General features: G+C 48.4%; 1 pseudogene; it reads left to right on the forward strand.

Annotated features, from left to right (window-relative positions):
- The first annotated feature begins 4139 nt into the window (after positions 1 to 4139).
- The window catches only part of LOC125715553 (disintegrin and metalloproteinase domain-containing protein 12-like), a 67309-nt pseudogene continuing 59080 nt past the window's right edge, over positions 4140 to 12368 (forward strand).

Genomic DNA, 12368 nt, shown 5'->3' on the forward strand with positions numbered 1-12368 from the left:
TGGTAACAAAACAAGCCATGTTGCAAATATGCCCCCCGCCCCTTGCCACCATTACCTATTCAATGTTATCACACCCAATGGAGTTTCAGGGCCCCTGTTCTTTTGAGCAGGAAATCCTAGTTAATGACACTCAGGAGACCCACAGTTTGCATGAACTCTTTGTCAGAGATATTTCAGACGACGCGATGGTGTTGACTTTTCAAACCCATTCTCTGCTGGTTGGCATGATGGGCGTGGTTCTCTACGGCGGGATTTTCAGTCGAGACGCTTCTGTCCTCGTTCTGTGCGCCTCAAAGCCGTTCCCGTAAAAAGAGGAACTCCGCTGAATTTGTTGCCTGAAGATACCAAGTCAACCTGCAGTTATCAAAACATAACCCTAAATATTAGTAGACGGCTAATTAAATGAGGTTGTACTTTGACAGATAGAACACAGAAGCAATTTCACTCTGTGAAAAAGTCACCCCAAGTTACATTTTCACGCAGAAAACGTAGCACATCTATACGCTCCAAATAGATGCGATTTTCCTACTTCTGTGCAAAAGGTCCAATCTTTCGCTTGTTGGTGAAGTCGGAATGAGTCCCTATATGTCAATAAAGTGAAACCACAGGTCGTTACTTTGCATGAACGGATTTAATTGTGAGGGGGATAAATGACCGATTGTTTAGAGCCAATAAAGAGGCGTTTGAGGTCACAAGAGTCCACTTATACCACAAGGAAAGATTTACAATGACCACAAACGCTCCTGACAAGTGGCTCATTTTGGCCGCTCTGTTGGCCAGTAATAAGATTTGACCCAGAAGAAGGAATTTGTTCTCTTTTAATTTGCATGTTTAAAAGCAGACATCCCTCTGGTCTGTGCTTCACTGCCATAATTACCGCCCAGACCGGCGAGCTGCCATCCCCTCATTTCACCAGCCGCTCCGACTTCAAACGGCTGCTGACGGCGGAGCATTTGCAGCCCGCGGACGCCGTCATGCCCTCCCCCGATTGTTTCCCCGAAGATGTCAGGTTTCAGCCCTGCCCAAATGCAAAGTGAGAGTCCATGTTCATTAAAAGAGAAGCGAATTCCTGCTGCGGGTTTATTTCTGACGCTTTTCATCTCCGCTGCTAGAGTGACCTGTGAAAAAAACACAGACTCGACAATGTCACTTCCTGTTTAGATCACGCCGCAGAAGTTTCATAGCCGACATAGTGACATGCGTTTCACTTTTCCACAACGATTGGTGTCCTCTGGAGTGATTCTTAAGGCAACGGCCAATGATTGTTTGCAATGAGGTTCTTCAAAGCAGTGGGGCATCCTGGGTGGATGATACCATCAGCCTACATGAGTGCAACATGCCGTTGACTTAACCTGAGGCTTGACCCTTTGCCCTTGGTCCATCCATCTTGGGAGTAGGTGAATGTGAAAGCTGTCCATATGGCCCATTACAGAGGAAATCAAGCATCAAATAACTCAAAAGTAGAGGTTAGCCATGATAGATCCCCTGTCCTAAATCTCTGTTTGCACCAAAGGGCAGATAACTCATTCAGAAAGACAACCTTGTAACTGGAAATAGCCAAAGTTTACAGGAATGGTCAGAAATAAGACAGGTTGTGATTGTAAGAAGCTGCATTAGGTTCTGATTGTAAGACTAAATTATATCTTTAATCAGGACTGGGGCCTGCTGTTGTGCCCTAGCTAAGTACATGTGATAACTAAATGTCAACATATTATATACTGCATGTGCCTATTATGAATAGAAGAGCAGGTATTTACATCCTGGCATTTGCAGTGGAGTCAGGTGAATGGCCACTGCATTCCAGGCAGTCACTGGCCCCCAGGGCACCCAAAGCAGCCAAAACGGACCATCTGGGAGGTCCAGCCCCCTCCGGGGCAGTCCATGTGGCGGCCACTGAGGTTGTCAGCTGGGTTTTCATGGACGTACCCAGACTGAATGGGCGGCTGTTTATTACGATCTGTCAGTTTATTCTTGACATAAAGGCTCTGTAAGTCCCCCTAGAGGATGAGAGAAGAACTGCAGGGGACAGATAAGATTTTGTGTTGTTTCAACCATCTGCGCCCCCTTTTAGAGGTAATTTGCTGGAAATCATTAAAATGGTGTCCCTAGCTGCACACAGATCACGTGGACTGAAAGCTAGTCCTCTCATCTTCCACAGGTACGCCAGTCCATCGCAAGGCTGTCACATTCACACACAGGCAATTTAGAGATGCCAGTTTGGAGTGTGAGAGGGAATCAGACTATCAGCAGGAAGCCCGCGGAACAGGGTGAGAACATGCAAACTGCACACACACTGAGCCGGGGTGGGATTCGAACCTCCTGCCGCAGTGTTCAAAGTGGCCTGTGAGTCAGGGGCTCACCTAGAAACCCCCCCCCAGACAAAATATCCCATTTGGCCCCCCAAATCAGATTTGGCACTTTCAATATAAAGAAATATAAGGTCTAGCATGGGCACGATTTGCTGAGCAGAGGCATCCGTTTCAGCACCCAGGGTACCCGAGATCTACCGGAGTATCCACCCCCCTCCGGCGCCCCCACCTGGAGGTGTAAGGCAGCAGTATTACTCACTGGGCCACCCCACTGCTCTACAGTCCCTCCCTCCAGTAGAGTACTCTAATATCCATCCATCAATCCATCCATCCATTTTCTGTACCCACTTGTTCTATGCATGGTTGCGGGGGTCCGGAGCCTATCCTGGAAGCTACATTGTCACAAAAAAGTCCTTTGAGGGTACAATTACTTGCCAGTGGGGCTGTACCCTCAAGGGTCTGCCACTTGTACCCTACCTGTAGAGAAATGTACCTTTTAGTCTAATTTAAGGTACAGAAATAGACTCTGGTGAGCATTTTTGTACCATTGGGGTACATGCTATACCCTATTTGTACCCTGGGGAACAAAACTGTACCAGGGCTGTACCCATTTTTCTGGCAGTGTTTGGGAGCAAGGCAGTGAATAACTCAGGACGTGGTGCCCGTCACAGGGCAGGACTCTAACATAATTGATTAAAAAATGTTATAAAGTAATTAATTTTTACTTGATGTCACATTGTGAATTAACTTGTGGCTCGAAGCTTGAGTTAATCGATACTCCCTGGAATCGCTCCATCTTCACCATTTCCAAGGTGCCTCAGGTGTGGGCTCGGCCCCAGACATCTGCCCGCGGCCGTGGGAGAACGGGCAGCTATGCGGGCGTCACGTCACGCAGCTCCGTATCAAGCAGAGTGGAACCACAGCATCTGCTGGCCTGTTGGAGGTGAAGCACGTGGGATGCCGGCTAGGCGCTCCCTGAGCACACCAGGAACTCCGCAACACTTCTGCATGTTTGAGGTGGCTGGTTAGTTCAAGCAGGAAGCTGCTTCATGCTTTATGAAAGCGTTTTTTTAATTAAATGTGAAAGATGGACACCCATGACCCTGTCCATGATAAACCATTGAAATGCAGGTAAATGATTCATGTAGCGCAAGTTTCCTGTCCTCCAGGTAACCCAGTGCTCTCTCGCCGGCCAAAAACATGCAGTCTGGTGAATTAACACCTCTAAATCGCCTGTAGTGCATCGCTGTGTGTGTTAGTGTGGTTCTGTGATTCATTGGCATGCGGACCAAGGTGTATCTCAGGCTTGTTCGCTGTAGTGCCTGCGGTAGATACCAGGCTCAACTACAGCCCTGCCTAGGATAAGTCTTTGGATGATGGATGGATGGATGGATGGATGGATGGATGAAGTAACAATTGAGGAATAGACTGCAATAATCATAACAGACATTTCTGAATACAAAATGCAATATCAAATGCGTTTTTGCAAAATTTGACATAAATCAGGGTTCTTGGATTGTAACAATTTGCAGAATTTGAGTTGGAGGGCTCTCAAGCACGCTCGCACATCTGGGGTTGTGCTGGTTTCTCATTGTGAAGAAAATACAGTTTGGCTGATTGCTATTGTGTGCCCTGGCATCCCATTCAGGGTGTACCCCAGCGCTGTGCCCTGTGCTTCCGCTCCCACACCTCATGCTCATGATTAGGTTTGCAGATAGACGGTTGGATTTGTGTAGAGTTTGGACAAGCCAACATCACTCCAAAAAAAACGTGCCGTGTCCGTCATCCCTTAAGCATGTGGATCGGCTTTAGGACCCCGCGGACGCCTTTGACAACGCACATGGTCGCACTTGAAGACATGACTTCGCTTCACTGTAAAAACAGCTTGATCCGATGTCTGCGAGAGCCACATGCCATCTGCACCGTGCTGTCCCCTCTCTGTCGCTCTTCGCCCGCTTTCTCACGCACCTCTTCCTCGGACTTTAGACCTGACTTAAAGTTGATGAGTTCGCATGCAGCCGCGGCTCTGCGGGATATCTCCAGCTGCGCCTCTCTTAAATTCTGCCCATCAGCTGTTCCATTCTCATATTATGGTGGAGCCGCTGTGAAGGGATTTCATCGCATTTTCTTCCCAAGCCGGGCGATATGACCATCCGGCAGCGGAACGAAAACTTTGAAATTCTGACCGTCCTGTTCCTCGTGTCGTTGTCGGCGAGGTGCTGCTGCGGCGATGTGCCACCCAGCCCGACTGGAGGTAAGAGTACATCCATACCACCGTATGTACCCTGTGTGACTATATGTGATGACATATTGATGACATTCAAAGCATGCGATCGGCAAGTTGTTCTTCCATTGTGAACTGAATAATCTGCTCCTGATCTCTGTTCCTAGCTCAAATCTTGCTTTCTTTTGTTTTGAGACTACAGTTATTTATTTATTTCTATAAACTACACCAGTCCAACTTGATGTGAGTGCTGTAGGTAGCAATATACAGACACGCGTTTTTTAATTGAACCACACGGTCAGACTGTCCATTAATATTTTTCTACCAAGGATGCATATTTTTCATCACGAAATCTGAAAGAAAAAGTTGCCCTTACTAACTTGCAAAGAAGGTGCGATCGAAGCAAGCATTATTTAAAAATTCTTAAAGATTCGTAAGATCCGACGATAAATGGTGGCAGATTTCAATGTCTTCTTGAGTTATGCGGGAAAGTAATTGATGCGTTTTCTGACACGAGCATTTTGGCATCGTTTTGTCTGTTTTTGCTACAGAACCACCCAACCCGTTTCGGAAATGCAAATTTGCACGGTCGCTGAGTATTTTGCTTGGGGTCAGTCTGGAAATGCAGCAGCTCGTTATTCACAGGATTGCGTTCGTGCTTCTGTGTCAAATACTTAAAAAAATATAAAAATTAAATGTCACCAGAAATTAAATCCTCGCCTCCGGGAATTTCTGTGAAATAAAACAAATGCAATTAGTTGTTCATAATATTTACTTATTTATTTACCACAATGGGTATAGGATGTAAAAAGGAGCATTAATTCTGGTTTTAACCCTTTGTTTTGACATACAGGCGAGTGAACATTACAGAATCCTTAAACATGTGTGTATTATTGATTTAAAATACACGCACTTTTTAGGTAAATGTATAGAAGCATAAATGCATTAGTCTGTATATAACATGCTTTGAGATCTATGCCGGATGTGCTTTGGTCCGTCGCACCGGCTCAGCCTAAGCTGACAGCCGGCGGGGCTGAGAGGCACGGGGCGGAGATCGAGCGCCGTCGGTGGGTCATTTCCAGGTTCACGGCGGACACATGTGGGCTGTGATCCAGCCTACAACTGGCACCATACTCACAGCTTCAATGCCCGACGGACGCGTGCCTACTTTAAAAGTTTGATTTACTGTGTTTCCAATGTTTACGCCGCTAATTACTCCCGTAATATGTGGATGCGAGTTAAATTTAGCGTGACCCGATCGTTTTGGGTGTAGTGAAGGAAAGATGCAGGAAATGGGACGAAAAGGTCGTCCTCTGAGGATATCCGTGCTCTACATGGCATTAACCGCTCTCTTATTTGTGTTTTATTTTTCCATCTCATGTTTAATCTATTTGTCCACATTTGTGACATTTTGTTCTCAAATAGTATATGATGAATTAGGGCCATCGTATACCGTGTTTGGCGCTCCGCTGATTACCATGCGCCTCGCCTATATTGTTTCCCTGACTTGTTAAATTGCTTGCATCCCAACACTTGAATGGGAGCCGGTAATAAATAGCTCCTGCGGCTCATCTTGACAGACCACTTTACAATGCATGGTTGAGTGTGTTTAGCTTTATACCCACAATGCACGGCATGAGGGATTTGACGGCGCGCGATTTCCCGGAGATGACATGTGGGAAACGGAGAAGCACATTTGAAGTGGGATCAGTTCTGGACCGCAGTCTTATGATTATTGTCCGTAAACAAGAAACCTAAAAAAAAAACACTGTAAATTTGCGATTGCATCAGGGTGGTTTCTACTTAAAGTATGATGACAAACTCTTTCCAAGTGTTTCTACATGCCTGCGTTTTTAACAGTCCTTAAAATCATACTGAATCTGAAATACCTACTGGAAATCACGATGTTATCTTTAAGGAATGTTTTCGATGTTAGTGCTTTGAAAAGCCGTTTCCAGAACTGACTGCAAACGGCTCCCATTTCTCCCCATTGGACGTGTCTTCCATTCTGAAAGTAAAGAAATACATTCTTAAACGTAGGACTTGTGTGGTTAAGAATCTGTTCCAATGTCCAGAAGGTTGCTAGTTCAAATCCCATGGCCAGAAAAGTAATAATATTACTGACGGGCTGTTATCTCTGAACAGTGATCCAGGGATAAACCGCCGGACATGCGCTGTGACCCCAGGTTTTGCTCTCATCATTATCTGTGTGTCTCATAGGAATGCAAGATGTGATATGTGAAAAAAATTCTATGTACCTATACTCATAAAAATAACAAATGGAAGTATCTTATCTCGCCTAAACAGATGCTTTCCTGTTCATCTGCTGGACTGACTTTTTTTCAAAGGTCCAGTTTCTGTCAGCGTATATTTATGAGGTTTTAGATATTATTGACTGAACGTTTTAGTTTATTTTTGTTTTGGATAGGTGAGATGACTTAGGATCATGATGTCGAATTGTAAAGGGCGGCTTTACCTCCGGAACGAGACGCGACCGTCTTCGGATTGTTATGCACGCATTCCGTGATGGAGCATCGTGCTGTCGGAGCCTAGAGTGTCCGGGATGTGAAAAGGGCGGGACTCATGAGAAGGGGAGGAGCCACAGTGATGTGACTGTGGCCTCTGGGGCCAGGTATTTCTCCCAAGAATGGAGAATGAGAGTGTAGGAAGGAGGAAGTGTTGGTGTGAGCCGTGGAATTGGGGCGCAGTGAGGTTCCAGGGAGGGGGCGAGGCAAGACGGTGTGTGTGTGTTGGGGGGGGGGGGCTGTTGACACAACAGCAGGGTCTCCGACTGTGGGGTCTGAATTGTTTCCATTTGATCCGGGTTCCAGCAAGGGTCCAGGTGAAAGGCGCCGCCCTGCTGGAGTGTGGACACGCCGCACCTTGTACAAGCTGGGATATACTGGATTTATATGGAATACATTTATCAGACCATGAACAGCTACACAGAAGGGCACGATATTCCTCTAAAAAAATACACAATATGCGCCGTATTGCATTAATGTAACATGAAAGGTCTGTACTGCTCACTCGACAGCCTTTAAAAAGGAACCCGGAGTCGTCATTGTCCTCGTGACACAGCAGCCGCTTGGCTTGTAAAATAAACACAGGTGCAAACGTTTGGCTTGCTGGGTGTGAAGGAGCATTTGGTGATTTTTTAAAGCCCCGCAAAGGGGTTACGAGCAACGTCAGTCCTACGATCTGTGAGGTTAATGGGTTTCCAGAGTGAAAATCACCTGCAGGTGCCGGGGGGGGGGGGGGGGGGGCCTTGGGGACACGTCAGGAATGGCTGAAAAAAAGGGAGTTTTTTGAGCAGTGGGTGACGCTTCTCGGTTGGTGCAGCCGGGCGTTTGTCACCTGGGGCGTCACGGTTTCCTGGCCCACGCCTGGTCCTGCGTTTCCGTCCACTTTCCCGGAGGCTCGGTCCAGTGGCCATGTCGGATGTCTGAGGCAGTGAGTCACTCAGTCCTGCAGAGTCTCGAGGCAGGAAGTGACGGTCGCAGTGGGGGTGAAGTCGCAGCCGACTGTGACGTGCGGGAGTGTCCTTGCCCCCCCCCCCCACGCCTAGAGGGGGCGCTTTTAAAAGAAGGTGAGCTCACCTGTGAGCGACGCAGGGGTGTAGAGGCTGTCGTGTCGGCTCACGTGGGACCTCTGAGCCTGGAGATACGGCTGAGTAGGTCACTGCATGGACAGGGTCCATCCTCTGGCACTGGACATTTACTCCTCGCAAAAAAAAGAAGGAAAACACCAAAAGGCGCTTATGGAGGCCAGGAAGCGTCTGTCCGGCGGCTGGACCTCCTTCCTTCCTCCTTTCCCAGCTTCCGCAGCAAACAGCTTGGGGTGGATCGTGCCACCTGGGGGTCATTGTCATGCGGTGGCTGCCTGGCTGGGCTCGGTGACTCACTGAAAGCAGCGATTGCTCAGCCCCATGCCAGAGATCTCGCCGCCTCCCTGACCTTACCGGAGGGGGGGGGGGGGGGTTCATATAGTAATCAGTCTGCTCTAACAGAACTCTGGCCCCAGCCATAAGTATGCTGCTCCTGGGGGGTCGGAGCCCTTTAGATGAGTCTGGACCTCTTTATGTACTGTTTCCAGCACCAACAGAGACAAGAAACAGGTACTACTCTCACTGAGAGCGTATTGATCATAGATGGAAAATAAAATATATGCATTAAGTCAGAGCCGGGGTTAGAGATGAATGGATAGGAGCGCTGAGAATTTAGTGGGGGTTGGCCAACTATTCTTAAACCAATAAACACACGTTTATTTGCGGGGTAAAAAACATTTTAATGATGCCTAATGATACCCCTGCACTACATTATATACGCATAGTCTTAGTTTCTGCTTACGTTACATTTATTTATCTCTGTCCAAAACAACTTGTAGCTTCCAGCTATTAATACACTTTATAACTGGCCATGAATGCGGCATAAGGAGGCCTCTGGGATGCGACCCAGGGAGCTGGGTTCCTGCCCCTGTCCCTGTTCTCTGCACAGTGGGCTTGTGCATACAAAGCGTGTTTTGGGATGCCATGCAAAGGGGGATGCGTAAAGGGGCTGCTCTTCTGACACAAGGCGTGTCGGGTTAAAGTGTCACAAGCGGATGACTGATTATCCGGCGTTTTCCTAGACAAAGGCCTAGTGGGCTGCGTCTTCTTGCGTGAGACGGCCGTCTGCGTGAGGATGGAATGTTGGGGGCCAGTCATCTGTCAGCCATTGGTTTTGAGGTTGCAAGAGTGTCCATGGGGTGTAAGATGGGGAAGCGGGGGAGGGGCAGTTTTATCACTTTTGGAATCTGAACCGTGTTTTCATGCTGTTGCATGTTTATGCAGACGAGGTCAAAGGTCAAAAGGTCAGCACTGGTGTTCCAGCCACTCGTGCACCCCATGTCCTATTAAATCATCGGGGGGGGGGGGGTCATGACAGCTCAGATGCCCCCAGTGCAATTCTGCTTATTTTGGTAGGATGCCGTCCTGTCAGGATGGCTCCCGTCACTTGAGTTTATATTCCGGGGGGGGCTGGGGGGGGGCTGGGGGGGGGCTGGGGTGCAAAATACGGCAGAGTGAAGCGATGTGCTCGCGGTTAATTTGCTGTCCGTCAGGGCGAGCGGCAGTCAGGTTGTCCGCGCTGTGCCCATCAGCCTCCCCTTCAATGCTGGGGAGTAAGTTTAGATCCCCGAGGTGCTGCAGGCTGGGGAGTGAGGAGCGTGTCAATGAAGAGAGAAAAAAAAAAACGTGGTTTCACGCGTGGGAGGGAGAGTATTTTGAGGCTGTCTGTAGGCTCAGTGCCGCTGTGTTAGCTCCATGTTGGGCAAAACAGTGAAGGATTTGGAAGGAGCCGAATGAGACTGGATTTGTTTGTTTATCTGTTATAACCAGGAGCCCATAGTTGGGGGGGGGGGGGGGGGGGACGTGATGTGGTCGCATGCTGCGACAGTTGCAGACCCTGGCCTAGTTAAAATGATTAGCAGCTATGGCACTAACTGATCACATGGCGTCCGGTCGGATAAAACCAGCGTTAGACGATGTCAACATGCGGAGATGCACAAACGGCCGCTGGATTCTGAAGGATTAGTTAAATTAAAAAAGAGCCTAACTAGCTTAATCGGGACCAAAAAGAACGGGATTTGTATTCCGCAAATGATGTAACACATGAGGACACAGATGCATAGACTATTATGGGCTGTAGATGGAAAACACTTCATTTTGGACTCTAGGGCCCATCGGAGAATTCTGTACCAAAACAGATGGGTACTTCATACCCTGTTATTGTGCTTTTCCAATATTTATTTACAGTATGATACAATCGCCATGCAGAACTTTCCACTGTACGACCTTGCAGTAGCACTCAGTCTATGAACTCAATGTGGAAATGTCCCTCTTATCTGGACCCTGGTTTGGACTAGAGTGAAGGAAAATGGACAGAAGGTTGTTGGTTCCATTCCCAGGAAGGTCCTTGTTGCGGACCCCATGGGTAAGGTACTTGGAAAAAGTACCACCTAAGGATGCAAAAATGTGAGGTGGACGTATTGGAAATTCAGCCAGCTTCAGCAGGAACCTGAAGCTGATGGCTGCTTAAAGCTGCTCTTTGTCGGGCCAGAAGAAACCAGGAGACTATGGAGAACTGATGTCTGGGCTGATGCTTGCTCTTCCCTCTGAGGGGCCTCTACATACAGCACACATACACACACACACACACGCACACACACACACACACACACACACATGCCCTAATTTACACACAGGTATGGGCTGTCTGAGTCCAAATATATAATCATCCCCGTCTGTGTGGGGCAGCGGCTTCCCCCCCCATATATAAAAGCCACTTTTTAGCCCAAGTTTCCTGCCAGAATGTAACACCTGAGGCGGGCGTGTGAGTGGATATTAGCTTACGCAATGGGGCTGTGCTGTTACCGTGCCCACTGTTACCGTGCACACCGTCACCATGGACGATGCATCCACCCTCATGCAGAGTGCATGGGGAGTAGCATATTAAGTTCCTCTGTGCAGCGGATGGTCACGACATGCAGTCCCTTAATCTCGCCCTACTGAGGATGCTGGGATTTTTAAAAAATGTATACATTTCCAGCGGAATCCTCCTTGTAGGTTATAATAAAAAAATATTGATCAGGTCCGCAGAACAGAGCTGTTGGAGAGGAAGAAAGAGGATGCATGGCTTTATGCTGTCACAGAAAAGTAAATAATCTGGCCTCCAGCAGAGGGCGCCGCGCTGTGAAAGTGACATTCTTTTGGGAAAATTACATCGGTCATCGGTGTCCCAGTTTTTTTGTATGTTTGATGTGGGGTGCAGGGGGGGAGGGGGGTTCTTGAAAGATTGATGCAGATTACAATACAAATATAAATGCATAAAGGAGCAAATCAGTGAGCCTGTCGCAGCCTGCGAGCTCAGGCCGGAGGAAGCACAGGTTCAGCGGTAGTGTGGGGCCCAGATGTCACGTGGCTGACCACCGGCCGACCTCAGTGACAGGTGGGGGGGCAAACTGTGACATGTCTGCTTCCTTATCTGTGGGGGGTGGCTCTCCTGGTGGGAAAGCGAGATCATTACCTCACCTGCTGTTGAGTCAAACATCTCTTCCTGGGTGAGTCATGTAACACAGCGGGGTGCATGATGGGAAGGGTATACTCCAGCTCGGCACGTGTGTGTGTGTGTGTGTGTGTGGGGGCGGCAGTGCCCTCTCCGTAACTCTGCTAGGGAGACAGTCTTACTTGTCATCTCCGCCAGTACAGGGGCTCTGAGTCCGGCAGCACTCGGCCCTGAGACCTGACAGAGGGGCGTCATTTTTCCCGGGAAGGGGGTTGAACAGCACATCAATGAAGCATGAAAGGAAAGAAGTCAGTTTGTTACGTAGGGACAGTGTTGGGGAAGTTACTCACAAAAGTAATCCGTCATAAACAGAGGTGGAAAGTTCAGGTCCAGGAAGTACAAATCCAGACCAAGGTTTTGTTTCAACCAACCAGCTGAGCAACAAAATGCAAACAAAACCTTGGTGTCTATTTGTACGGTCCGGACCTGAACTTTCCACTTCTGCCAGTAATGGATGGTTTTTACCCAACACTTGGTAGGGAACGAAACTTTGGTCACCTGACCCTCCCTCCTGCAGTGGCCACGCCCCCTCCACATACAGCAGCCTTGATTGGATGAGTGGCTACTGATAATAGGTCAGTAACCACGCTAGGAGGCTCGCGGATACCTTTGAGCCCTCGGTCCAGCAGCTTTAGGCTTCAGTAGGCAGGCTGACCAGGAACCCCCCCCATCCCAGCAGCCCAGTTCAGGCGGCTGACCTGTAATTTTAGCTCTCGGGGGTTGGGGGTCTCG

This window comes from Brienomyrus brachyistius, chromosome 20 (genome assembly GCF_023856365.1).
Source record: "Brienomyrus brachyistius isolate T26 chromosome 20, BBRACH_0.4, whole genome shotgun sequence".
Taxonomy (NCBI): Eukaryota; Metazoa; Chordata; class Actinopteri; order Osteoglossiformes; family Mormyridae; genus Brienomyrus; species Brienomyrus brachyistius.